Consider the following 6,857-nt stretch of genomic DNA (forward strand, 5'->3'; position numbering starts at 1 on the left):
GTGCTCATATCAAGTTGCAAGAACAGTCCCTTGCAGGATGGCAAAGCTTAAAGTATTTCCTGTTCTAAATTGCATTGCAGAACAAACCAAACTCTAATAAGCAATAGGAACAGGAGGCCTAGAGGTAGTGTATATCTTACTTCTTCCCATAACTTTTTTTTCCCCTCACCAAGTTTTGAACCAAGTAGAAATCAGCTGAACCCTAAGTTTAGACTTATTTATGCAACCATACCCGCTTTTAGGACCTTGACCTTTAGGGAGCCCAAAAAAGGTGATGGAGTAATCCATTCTCCATGCCCATTCTATCCTTCACTTCATTGTTGAGGTTGCAAAGGAGGGTATCAAAACAGAGCCACTTTTAATCAAAAACTGTGTCTAATAAGAACTGAACTAGGACCAACAGTTCATTTTATACAATCCATCAAAGAGTCATCATATGGCAACCACGTTGGTCGTTGTCTCTAGAAAAAGAGCAAGAGCTATTGCAGTGATTTAGATGATAAAGACTCATTACCAAGTCACAGCAATCCTTCCCCACAGCTTCTCAGCAGAATATTTACAGTACGACAAATCTATTCATTGCACTGTATGTGACATATTCTGCCATTTATCCTTGTACTTTTCATATTGAAACTGAAGAAGCTAGTACAGTCCATTTAACAGAGACTGTTGATGTTTCATCAGCTATTGATGAGATTTATGCAGAACAGTAGCAAAGTATTGTGCTTGCATTGAATGTGAGTCATTTACAGACAACTTTGAATGTGAACAAAATACAGATGACAATATACAAGGAGCCATATCACTATATAAATGCTCGCCAATAATTATACATAAAAGTGTAGCTTTGATAATGGCTTATGCAGAGTGGCATAGGCTTTCAGGATCTGCACAAGGAGATTTGCTGACATTAGTAAAACTGCACTACTGTGCTTCTCCCCATACAGATTACCCCCAAAGCCTTTTTTTACTCCTGTCTCTCTCTCATACAAAAGCACCTCATTTCTAACTGTTGAAGGATGAAAAAATCATTCACATAATGATTAACGAATGCAGCTTCTTGCTATGTGCAGTTCAGATTGAATCTTGAGGAGGCTAATGTGTTAATAGATTTCACATTGAAAGCAGCAAATTCAAGTTTTTGTTTTATTTTTAAAGCAAGACAATATTGATAGAGACATCTCCTTTCACTGAAAAATGTAAATCAGAGAGAACAGGAGAGAAAACATGTACATAAAGTCAACACTTTCCTATTATATTGAAGGCATCCCCACCTGATCAGATTTGGTTTTATAATAAGACAGAGAGAGCTCATTTATCCCTCTCAGCAATAGATAAAATGAGTTCCATTCAGTTCACTGTAGCATGCATTTCTGTTAAGACTTAAAAAAAAATCCTACTCAACCAAAACCAGGTTCTGCCAGGACATAAAGGGCCTGATCCAAAAGCTCCCTGAAGTCAATGGGAATCTAACACCACCTGTGAGCTTGGAATCTGGCCCAAATGTCCCAGAGCATTCTTCTTAAAAGAAGGGGTTTCTTCTGAGCTCTTTGGACAGAATTTTTTCCTGTAGATAGTGTTGTACAATATGCTGTGTGCCCTCCATTCACCTTGTTGGTACCCTCTATTCCAGGAAAAGCTGAATTCCAAAGGTATTGTTCAATTTCTACGTCAAGTAGTTGAACATTGTGGGCTATTTTGGAATAAAAGTCATAAGGTACATACACAGCATCATTATAGTTGCTATTCACATTATTTTACCATACATGTGAAATTTACTGAATACCTTCATTTTTCTTTAATCCTAAAGAGAACTACTTAACATGAAATCAGGAATAAAGAAATTATTTCTAGCTTCAGTTGTCTGTATTCATCTGAAAGGAAAACATCCTGCCACACCAACCACCTCTACTTTTGGAGATACCAACAGAAAGTCAACTTGTTTAAAATGTCTAATCAATACTGTTTATTCAAGTGTTAAAGACACATGAGGTATTGTGTAAATCACCAGCAGCACTATTGTTTCCTTGCCTGGAAACTGCAGATATCTACATAATCAGTGAGTATTCATTGGCTCAGCATGTAAGGCTCTAAAGTGTCTATCAGTGACAGGTATCCTACATGACAGCTTAGCAATCTGTCAACAGGTTACTTGACTGACTTTGTGTTAACATTTATAACATGGTGTGCTTGATTTCACCTTATTGCTTTGGTTTGTTAACATTAAAACTGAGCAGCATAAAAATGAAAGAAAATGTCATAGGAAGCAAATCCACAGAAGTTATGTTACGGATTTTAGTTTTATTTTACTCTTTCCTCTCAACTTTTAATAGCAGAAACCAAACAAAGAACAACTACCACATTATGGAAATTCATTCTTCTGTTGTTTAGGACAGTGTTTCTCAACCAGTGGTATGAGTACCCTTAGGGGTAGGCAAGAAAAGTCCGGGAGGTGGGGGATACATCAGCACAACTGAAATTTGGAGAAAATTGAATTTTTGTTTTTTAAGTTTTACAGCGCTTTATTATTTTTGTACTTTTTATACCTAAAAAAATTATCGCCCGCCCGGCTATGATTAAGTTGTTTAAACAAATGTGTTGCAACAGTAGAAAATTTTTTTATGTGTCTGAAAACTCTAGGTACTGGGGGTACTTATAATTTTTTTTTAAAAAAGGTGTACTTTAAAAAAAGGTTTAGGACACTGGGATCATTTCAAGGTTTAGCACATCTCAAACCTGGGCTTGCAGAACTGCCCAGTAGTAGATACCTCCATGCTACCACAAGAATTCTCACCTAAAGGGCTCTAACAGCAGTAGCCTCCAGACTCCTGACTAGCTCGTCGTCTTATATAAACCCAAAGAGCATTCAGCCAACTGCATGATTGTCCTGTAGCTGCCATGACCATTCCTGCTCTTGATCTGGCTTTGACATTGCCTTGGTTTGCACTTTATTTCCTGATCCAGATCTAGATCCTGAAACATGATTTGGACTATGATCTTTAGATTTGACCCCAGACTGAAACTTGACTACAAACTTCTCCATTGCTCTCAACCTCAGGGTTTCCTTGCTCTCACCATGGGTCCCAAATCCTGGTTGTCTTTAGAAGGATCTTGATAGTTTGTCTGAAACAACATAGCCTGTGTTGAAGACCTAACCTGGGTAATCCTGGACTCAACAGGCCACTCCCTCCCTACCCCCAAAAGATACTAGAGTTGCCCATGAATCTAGCCCAAGAATCACAGCTCACAACAGAGAACCAAGCACTACTCACATGTCCTTCCAGGCCCAAATGACATAGCACACTACAGATAACCAGCTCCTATGCGAGTAGGCAGCCCAGCTGTAGGATGAGAATCTTGCACTGCGGTGAAATTAACCAATTAACCTATTATTAACCAATTCCACCTACTCTTTCTTCTCTTCACCAAGTCTTACCCTACTGAACTACATAATTACTTAACAGGAATGTATTTCAAATAAATGGGTTAGTTCAATACTCTGCAATGCCTGCAGAATGTCCCTGTACAAAATCATGTACTTGGGCTTTGCATGTGGGTGGGTTGGAGTTGAGTTGAGGGGGTGTATGACCTCTGTTGTGAAATATAATGTGCATTTGCATAAATGTTGTGTTGACTTTAGAGGGGCTGTCTGTATCAAAACTCACACAGTGAAATTCCACCCATATAATTTTTAAATTCAGCATTTATTCTCATAACTCTATAATATTAGCTAGATCTTTTGCATTACTGATTATGAGTGCAATAACATCAATACCGCTCTGCAGCATCCTACATACTGTCTGGTACATTTTTATATAACATTATATACAACGAATTTGTATTTTATTCCTGCCTGCACGTTATGCTATTTAAGACTGACTATATTATCCTTTAATGGTTTCTGTAAAGAAACATATTATCTTCTATCTTGACCTATATTGTACAGATTCTTTTATATAGAAGAAGTGTAATTCTTTTTAAGAGACTATCCAGCAATTTGTGACCAGAAACCATCATGCCTCTTTCTAAAAGACTTGCAGTACATAGAAAAATGTATTATGTGATTATGGGGGAAAGTAACAGCCAGACTGACTATTCTTATAAAGATAGTTCTTGGGCCTTTCAACTACAGGAAGCTGTGCTACTTCAAGCCAGTACTGTGTGACTATATTCCTTACACTCACTCCTGTATGAATCAGAGCTTTTTTTTTCTCCAGTCTGACTTTTTAAAAACTTACTACTTTGAGTAGAGACTTTGAGATGGAAAGTGACTGCTCGTGGCTTAGGACTAGAGTCCATGAGTATAGTATCAGTTTAATATCTGATGTATTTTCTAGGGATTCTGAAGTGCTTTTGCAGGGGATGGAATTGATCATTTCCTTTTAAGCTACTATGATAATTTTTGTGATGGCACAAGTTAATTCAAATTCTGTTTTTATTTTCAAAGCTCCTTTTTATTTGAATTTTAAGTTGGTCGGTAGTAAAAAAGTCAAAAGTTTGATGAAAACAGTTGAAATTATCAAAACAAAATGTTCTGATTGACGCAAGTCAAATTGGTTTCAAAGTATTGGTTCAGAAGAATGTTTGAGATTTAAATGTTTCATTCTGCTTGAGGACAGGGGAAAATATAAAAAATCTCAAAAACGTTTTCCCATCCAGCTCTACTAAGTAACTTTCCCAAGACCACGCAACATGTCTATGTTTAAGCTAGACCTGGATGACATGCTTTCAAGGGTAACTACACCTTTGACACATCCCTGTCCACCATTTTCCTCCTATGGTCAATTTCAAATAAATTCCTACATTGCCAGGTTTGTCTTTTAAATCACTTTCTCTTGGTATGGCCCCAGTCCCGCTTCCTAGTGAGCTGAGGTTTTAAACCTCAGCTCCCTACTCTATATTATGTCCTGGTAAGTCTGAGAAACATCCATCCCTCTGCTCTGTAGTTCTCTCTAACAATAATGACAATGCTTTTTACCACTAACAGCTCTTCCAAAGCAAACAATGAGGCAAGCTGAAAGACATAAACATACAGAGAAAACCTACAAAACAAAAATACAGATTTACAAACTTACTGAATGTATCAGAAATTGCCCATTCAAGAAGAGTTGAGGGTCTTCCTAGGAGATCATGTCTGCTTGTTGAATCAAAGGTCCTATCTATTTGATGAATAAAAAGCAAGGCCATTATTCTATTTAAACTCAGTTTTTATATCAAAAACTCTTTCTTTGTTTTCTAGTCTTTGAAATACCCAGCTTGAACCAATATATTCAAACTACCTCATCAGATGGTGCATCTTTGGAGTGGTTTACAATCCTTGGCAGTACTCACTTCATACCATTTTGAGTTCTTGTATGAGCTGTGATAACCTTTGCCCATGGAATAAACACAGTCATATATCAAACATTCATAGATTTAACACAATGGTTCTAAAGAGACTGCATGGACTTACAGTATCTGTCACACCAGATTTTCTGTTTCTCAGCCTGGTGTTTTAATCCCAAAACTGTACATTCCTTTCTTCATATTTATTTCCCATAATTAAAATCATCTTTCCAAACACCTAAGGTGAAAAACCTAATCCTAATTAAATCAATGGAAGTTTTACCATTGACTTACTTAGGGCAAGACTTTCACCCTTGTTGCATAAACTTCTGCAAGGTTACCCTTAAATTAACAAATAAAGAGGATAACCTAATTGTAATTTCATTTTCATATAATGTATTGAGAAAACTGTGTGATGTATTTTTGCCATACATACTACACAAAACTGGTAAGCTAAGCTAAATGGGAAATATAACACAGGACAAAATTAAAGTAAATGCACATCTGTTCAAATACATTTAGTTTAAAATATTGTTTTACTTCTGTGAATAGATTAATACACCTCCACCTCTCAGTATGTCCAGTTGGTATGGTTTGAATATGCTAATTACCCACAATATGGAGGAGAAAAGATTATTCTCCATGATCCCCAAAAGCACCTGTGTCTGATGAAAAATAACCTTCCCTTCAGTAATTTATTTAACTTGAGAATTATATTATGGACTGTCACCCGTTCACCCAAACCCACTCTGCCGTCCCGTATCTACAGTTCTCCCCGAATGGTCTTTCCAATTTTTTATATATATTTTCATGTTCTGACTCGCTTGCTTTCTATGGTCTGGGAAGGGGGCTCGGGCCCTCCCTCTCTCTGAGCCCCGGCCTAGGGCCGTAAGGCAGGGACACTCGTCCCTACTCAGTGGAGGGGGCTGGAGCCCCTAAACCCTCCACTCACAGGGACCACGGCCCTGCCCTGGGCCACTTCTTCCCGGTCGGTGTTTCAGGTTCCTCAGTGCAGGGACAAGCTTACCACTGCTCGTCTCCTCAGGGGATTGGAAGGACGCTCTTGCTCTCTGCCTTTCCCCCCCATCCCCTCCTGCTCCCAGCTCTTTTGAAAGGGCCACGGTCTCAGTGTTTCCAGCAACCCCTGCCCTCGCCCTGCCCCTCTGGAATCCCCGGATGACGTCCCTTGTGACGTCATCAGGCCACGTCTGGCCGGGCCGCTGGGCCGCGGTCTCGGCAGCCCCGGACGTGGTCATCACAACCCCGAAGTTCTCCGCCACCGGTCCGCTGCCACCCGGCACTCCCTCTGTCCACTCTGCCCACCACCCAGCGTCTGCCTTAGTGCGGGGCAGCACGGCTGGGCCGTCTGTCCCGTCACATGGACTTCAGCAGATTTTGACGTATTTTTGTCTAAAAAGGAAGAATATGTATTGCAAATTAAGGCTTTCTAGACTGAGACAATATAAGTCCATGGATGCAACAGCTGAGTAACTGAAAAATCAATTTGGAATTACAGTATTCTTCAGGGTGTT

At 39.1% G+C, this 6,857-nt stretch overlaps 1 long non-coding RNA gene across 3 annotated transcripts; it reads right to left on the bottom strand.

Annotated features, from left to right (window-relative positions):
* Positions 1–822: 822 nt before the first annotated feature.
* Positions 823–6,472, bottom strand: LOC142828979 (uncharacterized). Of its 3 annotated transcripts, XR_012903174.1 has the most exons (5): positions 6,353–6,472; positions 5,280–5,369; positions 5,076–5,159; positions 3,273–3,362; positions 823–1,693 (listed from the first exon to the last, which is right to left on the bottom strand). It is a non-coding gene; the product is annotated as an uncharacterized LOC142828979 (long non-coding RNA). The 3 variants fall into 3 exon arrangements; XR_012903172.1 differs by lacking the exon at positions 5,280–5,369 and having other exon boundaries at positions 6,353–6,462; XR_012903173.1 differs by lacking the exons at positions 3,273–3,362; positions 5,280–5,369 and having other exon boundaries at positions 6,353–6,462.
* Between the last annotated feature and the right edge of the window lie 385 nt (positions 6,473–6,857).

This window comes from Pelodiscus sinensis, chromosome 4 (assembly GCF_049634645.1).
Source record: "Pelodiscus sinensis isolate JC-2024 chromosome 4, ASM4963464v1, whole genome shotgun sequence".
Lineage (NCBI taxonomy): Eukaryota > Metazoa > Chordata > Testudines > Trionychidae > Pelodiscus > Pelodiscus sinensis.